Source organism: Triticum aestivum, chromosome 5B, assembly GCF_018294505.1.
Source record: "Triticum aestivum cultivar Chinese Spring chromosome 5B, IWGSC CS RefSeq v2.1, whole genome shotgun sequence".
NCBI lineage: Eukaryota > Viridiplantae > Streptophyta > Magnoliopsida > Poales > Poaceae > Triticum > Triticum aestivum.
In genome coordinates, this window is record NC_057807.1 from 180,053,317 (window position 1) to 180,059,822 (window position 6,506).

A 6,506-nucleotide genomic window follows, 5' to 3' on the forward strand; every position below is an offset into this window, starting at 1 on the left:
GGTCGAGTGGCAAAATGGGCGATTGAACTCCTTCCCTTGGATATGAAGTTTGAGGCAAAGGAAGCCATCAAGTCCCAAGCAATAGCAGACTTCATAGCTGAGTGGGTTGAGCAGCAACTGCCGAGTCAAGTTCACTCGGAGCACTGGACCATGTTCTTTGATGATTCTAAGATGTTGAATGGTTCCCGTGCTGGGGTAGTGCTGGTTTCCCCCCAAGGAGATAAGCTCAGATATGTGCTCCAGATCCACTTTGATTCCTCCAATAACAAAGCAGAATATGAAGCACTTTTGTATGGGTTGCGTATGGCCATTTCACTCAGCGTCCGTCACCTAATGGTCTATGGCAACTCAGATTTGGTGATAAATCAGGTGATGAAGGAGTGGGACGTCAGAAGTCCAGCCATGACTGGTTACTGCAATGCGGTGAGAAAGCTAGAGAAGAGATTCGAGGGGTTAGAACTTCATCCTATACCCCGACTGAAAAATCAAGCGGCTGATGATTTGGCAAAAATAGGTTCCAAGAGAGAAGCCATTCCTAGTAATGTGTTTTTAGAACACATCCACACACCATCAAATCAAGAGGATCCTTTCACCGAAGAAGCCCCACAGCCGAAAAGTGTTATAGATCCGACTGAAGTTGAGGTCCCAGCTGTGGTCGACCTGATCATGGAAGTTTTGGTCATCACTCCCGACTAGACAGTGCCATACATCGCGTATATCTTAAGGAAAGAGCTCCCAGAGAATGAAGAAGAGGCTCGACAGATCGTCCATCGATCCAAGGCCTTTACTGTGATAAAGGGACAGTTATACAGAGAAAGTGCGACTGGAGTCGGCCAGAAATGTATAACACCAGAAGAAGGTCAGATAATTCTTGATGATATCCACTCGGGGACCTGTGGTCATCATGCGTCCTCTCGGACCATTGTGGCTAAAGCATACCGAGCGGGATTTTACTGGCTAAGAGCAAATGAGATGGCGAAGGAGATAGTCGACAAGTGTGAAGGATGTCAGTTTTATTCCAATATGTCACACAAACCTGCCTCAGCCTTGAAGACCATTCCACTCGTTTGGCCCTTCGTTGTTTGGGGATTGGATATGGTTGGACCACTGAGAACTGGCAGGAGCGGCTTCACCCATGTACTGGTGGCAGTCGACAAGTTCACTAAGTAAATTGAAGCTAAGCCTATCAAGAATCTGGATGCCGGCACTGCTATCAGCTTCATCAGAGAATTGATATTCAGATATGGAGTTCCGCACAGCATCATCACTGATAAATGGGTCAAACTTCGATTCTGATGAATTCAGATCCTCTTGCGCCTCTCAAGGTACACGAGTCGACTACGCCTCATTCGCTCACCCCCAGCCGAATGGACAAGCAGAACGAGCAAATGGTCTAATTCTGAAAGGACTGAAACCCCGATTGATGCGTGATCTCAAGCATGCAGCAGGAGCGTGGGTCGACGAACTTCCATCAGTTCTTTGGGGATTGAGGACCACTCCTAATCGGTCGGCTGGGCGAACTCCATTCTTTCCGGTCTATGGAGCTGAAGCAGTTCTGCCGAGTGACCTGCTTCACAATGCACCCCGAGGCGAGCTCTACAATGAAGATGAAGCAGAACAAGCCCGGCAGGACGCAGTCGACCTTCTAGAAGAAGAAAGAGAGATGGCCATGATTCGATCGACTATCTATCAGCAGGACTTGCATCGATTCCATGCCAGAAACGTGAAGAGTCGAGCCTTCCAAGAAGGAGATTTGGTTCTCCGAGTGGATCAGCAGAAGCCACACAAGCTTGCTCCTACTTGGGAAGGCCCCTTCATCGTCACCAAAGTTCTCCACAATGGAGCGTACCATCTTTACAATGTCAATCGCTAGCTTGACGAGCCACGAGCTTGGAACGCGGAGCTGCTCCGCCCCTTTTATACATAAGTACTCACTCGGATGAGATGTAATAAAAGTACCTCTATAGTTTGTTTATCAAAGACAAGAATGTTATAATTTTCCCAGTGATTGTTGTTACTTTTTGGTTACATGAGAAATCCTCCAGTGGGTGGCTTAGCTGCGAATCCGTTTCGCCTAAGTTTGTAAAAAAAATCCGTACCGAGTGGTGAGCCAGCCTGCCACTCGGGGGCTTAGCTTCGAATCCGTTTCGCCTAAGTACTTGAAAATCCTACCGAGTTGTGAGCCAACCTCCCACTCGGGGGCTTAGCTGCAGTCCAGTACTCGCCTAAGTTTGAAAAATTCTACCGAGTGGTGAACCAGCCTCCCACTCGGGGGCTTAGCTGCAGTCTAAGTACTCGCCTAAGTTTGAAAAATCCTACCGAGTGGTGAATCAGCCTCCCACTCGGGTGCTTAGCTGCAGTCCAAGTACTCGCCTAAGTATTTAAAAATCCTACCGAGTGGAGAGCCAGCCTCCCACTCGGGGGCTTAGCTGCAGTCCAAGTACTCGCCTAAGTTTGAAAAATTCTACCGAGTGGTGAACCAGCCTCCCACTCGGGGGCTTAGCTGCAGTCTAAGTACTCGCCTAAGTTTGAAAAATCCTACCGAGTGGTGAATCAGCCTCCCACTCGGGTGCTTAGCTGCAGTCCAAGTACTCGCCTAAGTTTGAAAATTCCTACCGAGTGGTGAGCCAGCCTCCCACTCGGGGGCTTAGCTGCAGTCCAGTACTCGCCTAAGTATTTAAAAATCCTACCGAGTGGAGAGCAGTCTTCCCACTCGGGGCTTAGCTGCAGTCCGGTACTCGCCTAAGTATTTAAAAATCCTACCGAGTGGAGAGCAATCCTCCCACTCAGGGGCTTAGCTGCAGTCCAGTACTCGCCTAAGTATTTAAAAATCCTACCGAGTGGAGAGCAATCCTCCCACTTGGAGGCTTAGCTGCAGTCCAGTACTCGCCTAAGTATTTAAAAATCCTACCGAGTGGAGAGCAATCCTCCCACTTAGGCGCTTAGCTGCAGTCCAGTACTCTCCTAAGTATTTAAAAATCCTACCGAGTGGAGAGCAATCCTCCCACTCGGAGGCTTAGCTGCAGTCCGGTACTTGCCTAAGTATTTAAAAATCCTACCGAGTGGAGAGCAATCCTCCCACTCGGGGGATTAGCTGCAGTCCAGTACTCGCCTAAGTATTTAATCCATTCTGATCCGCAAGGACGACGAGGTGTAGGTCGACTGCTACCTTCTCCTTTAGAGCTACGCCACAAATACAACATGCGCTCTGCAAGGATGACGAGGTGCAGGTTGACTGCTACCTTCTCCTTCGGAGCTACGCCACAAATACAACGTGCGCTCTGCAAGGATGACGAGGTGCAGGTCGACTGCTACCTTCTCCTTCTGAGCTACGCCAAAAATACAATGTGCGCTCTGCAAGGACGACGAGGTGCAGGTCGACTGCTACCTTCTCCTTCGGAGCTACGCCACAAATACAATGTGTGCTCTGCAAGGACGACAAGGTGCAGGTCGACCGCTACCTTCTCCTTCTGAGCTACGCCACAAATACAATGTGTGCTCTGCAAGGACGACGAGGTGCAGGTCGACTGCTACCTTCTCCTTCGGAGCTACATCACAAATACAACATGCACTCTGCAAGGATGACGAGGTGCAGGTCGACTGCTACCTTCTCCTTCTGAGCTACACCACAAATACAATGTGCACTCCATCCTGATCCGGAAGGACGCAGGTCGACTGCAATCTGTGCTCCATCCCCACCTGCAAGAGCGATGAAGTGCAGGTCGACTGGACTTTCCACCTCAGAGCTGCGTCTCAAGCATCAAAGTATATTCCGAGTGTAGAACAAAGTTCGCTCGAAGGCAAATGCAAGCATATTCAATGATAAGCCAAGTTCAGATAACATCCTACGGATTCAGAAGTGCTCAGGCGTCAAGCCTGTAAAAGTTTATCGGTTCCAAAACCACTCGGCATTCCGAGGCAAATTTAAGGCAAAGCATATAAGTTTTTCTTACTCCTCAGGTGGAGGACTGGAAGGCGCGACAAACTGGTCTAGGTCGATTCCGTCAGCAATCCAAGTGGCAGCAGCAATGAAGGTCTCCATGAAAGATTGGAAGTCATGCTTCTTTGTATTGGCCACTTTGATGTCCTCTCGCGCATCCTTGCAGTGAACACGGACCAGGGACAGAGCAACGTCAGCACCGCACCTGGTAGAAGACTTCTTCCATTCTTGCACTCGACCTGCAACATCATTCAGTCGAGTCATTAAAGACTCGAGGTCATTTTGAAGCATCTCTCTTGGCCAGAGTGTTGTGTCGATTTGTGACACCGCAACCTTCAGTCGAGCGAGATAGTCGACCACACCAGCAACACGAAACACCAGTCGGAGCACGTTCATAGCGGCTTCATCCTTCACAGGAGAGTTAATGGGGTCCAAGCTTGTCTCCACTCGACTGGTTTCCTCCTTGAAGTTCTGGCAGAATTCTGTAAACACAATTCGAAGTTAAGCCACCAGTTTTATGATGAGTCGATAATAACAAGTCAGTCGGATAGAAGGGATTACCTTCAAGCATGAGGAATAACTTCTTGGCGAGCCCTCCCAGATAAGCCTCCAGATCGTTCTTCTTCCCCGCCAGTTCTCTAGCCTTGTCACTCAGAGCTATCTTGTCATTCTTCAGTCGGTTGACCTCCTTGTTGGCCGCGTCGAGAGCAGCTTTCAGATTGGCGTTCTCCTCTTCAAGTTTATCGACTGAAGCTAGTTTTTCTTCCGTGAGCTTTGTTTTGTCCAATGCCACTTTCCGCGCCTCGGCAAGGTCATGGTCCTTCTTCTTTAGAGCCTCCTTCAGTTTATCTGCAAAGTGACAATGAGATCAGAATCAGGAATGGACAAAAAGATAAAGACAGTCGTCAAGATTCTCACCGAACATACCTTTTGCTTCACACTTCGCCTTCTTAAAGTTCTCCTGAACAAACTTCAAGTCAAGGTCGAGCTGGATATGTCTGTTTTCCAATTCAGTGTAACGAGCCACAAGCTCGCAAGACTTCTATGAAGGGTTAGTCGACAGACATCAAAGATAGGTTGCTTCCGAGTAACTAAGAGAAAAATCATAGCATTTCTAACACTACAGCCGAATCAAAATATTCAACAGTAGTCTCGGGGACTACACCCAGTGGGTTCACTCAGCGTGCCCCCACTGGTTCTACCAACTCAGTCCGATCAGTCGACCGAAAGAAACAAAAAGGTTATGATCCCAAACCATACCTAACTGCCAGCAGTCGGCCATGGTCTCACCATCATCTAAAAAAAGAGGTTCTTCAGACCTTAGTCGACTACCGGCAGTCGACTATGGTCTCGGGGACTACACCCAGTGGGTGCACTCAGCGTGCCCCCACTGGTTCCAGGGTTCCATTCGACATGGCCCGACCAGACCAAGTGAAGGAGTTAGAGTGAAGAAATTCAAAGTATAAAGACTACAGTCGACTGCAAGCAGTCCACCATAGTCTCGGGGTCTACACCCAGTGGGTGTACTCAGTGTGGCCCCACCAATCCAGAAATTCAATCGACACACCCAGTGGGTGTACAGAGAAAATCTTCAGGTAGCATATCCTAACAGAACAAGCGGTGATCAACTAACCTGGACATTGCTCAGAAAATCTTCAGGTAGCATATCCTAACAGAACAAGCGGTGATCAACTAACCTGGACGTTGCTCTGAAGAGCTGAGCTAGCATCGTAGGCTGCTTGGCTGGCTTCCCAGATCGCCTTCACCTGCTCCATCATGATCCCTGCCTGTCGTATAGCCTCCTTAGCAGCACCCGGTTGGTCCTCTGGGACGTGATGTGTGGCGAAAAGGGAAGGCGGGTCAGCAGTCGATGACGAAGGTCGAGCACTCGTCAGCGGCACAGCGAAGGACACAGAAGTCCGAGTGATGTTGCCACACTTCTGAACCAGTGTCTCAGGCACTGACGCAACCTGAGTAGTCTTGCCAGCCGGCGCCTTTTTATTCCTCCTCGGCCTCAGCGGCTCCTCATCGTCATCATCAGGGAGATCAATGACATGAGGTGGGGCTACAGGAAAGATCCAAAGTTAAAGATAAAAATCCAATCGACCAAAAGCGAAACTACAGAGATCATACCAAGGTTGGAGGTGGCAGCATCTTCCATTACCTGGTCTTTGTTCCTGGCTGAGGTCTCGGAGGTAGCAGCACTACAGATTTCAGAAGTCAGTCGGTTAGCCAACGAGTCGACCAAGAGTATGTCCATGCTAAACGAGAAAACACAAGTCCTGCTGTTACCCGGAAATGGTGGGAATGGCCATCCTCATCTTGGGCAGGGCCTTCGATGGCTTTGATGACGTCGCTCAGGGATGCTTCGGCGCTTTTTCAGTCAGCGCCGGAGAGGTCGTCCGAGGGCGTTCCGTCGACTACCCAACAGGCGCAGTAGCCTTGCCACGCTCGACCGCGGGGTCATGGGGGAGCTTGGATCGCATTTCTGTGCGAGGAGGGTCAACTTCCTCCTCCTCCTCCTCCTCTTCACTGGAGTCGTCGTCATCTTCATCCCCCTCACCAT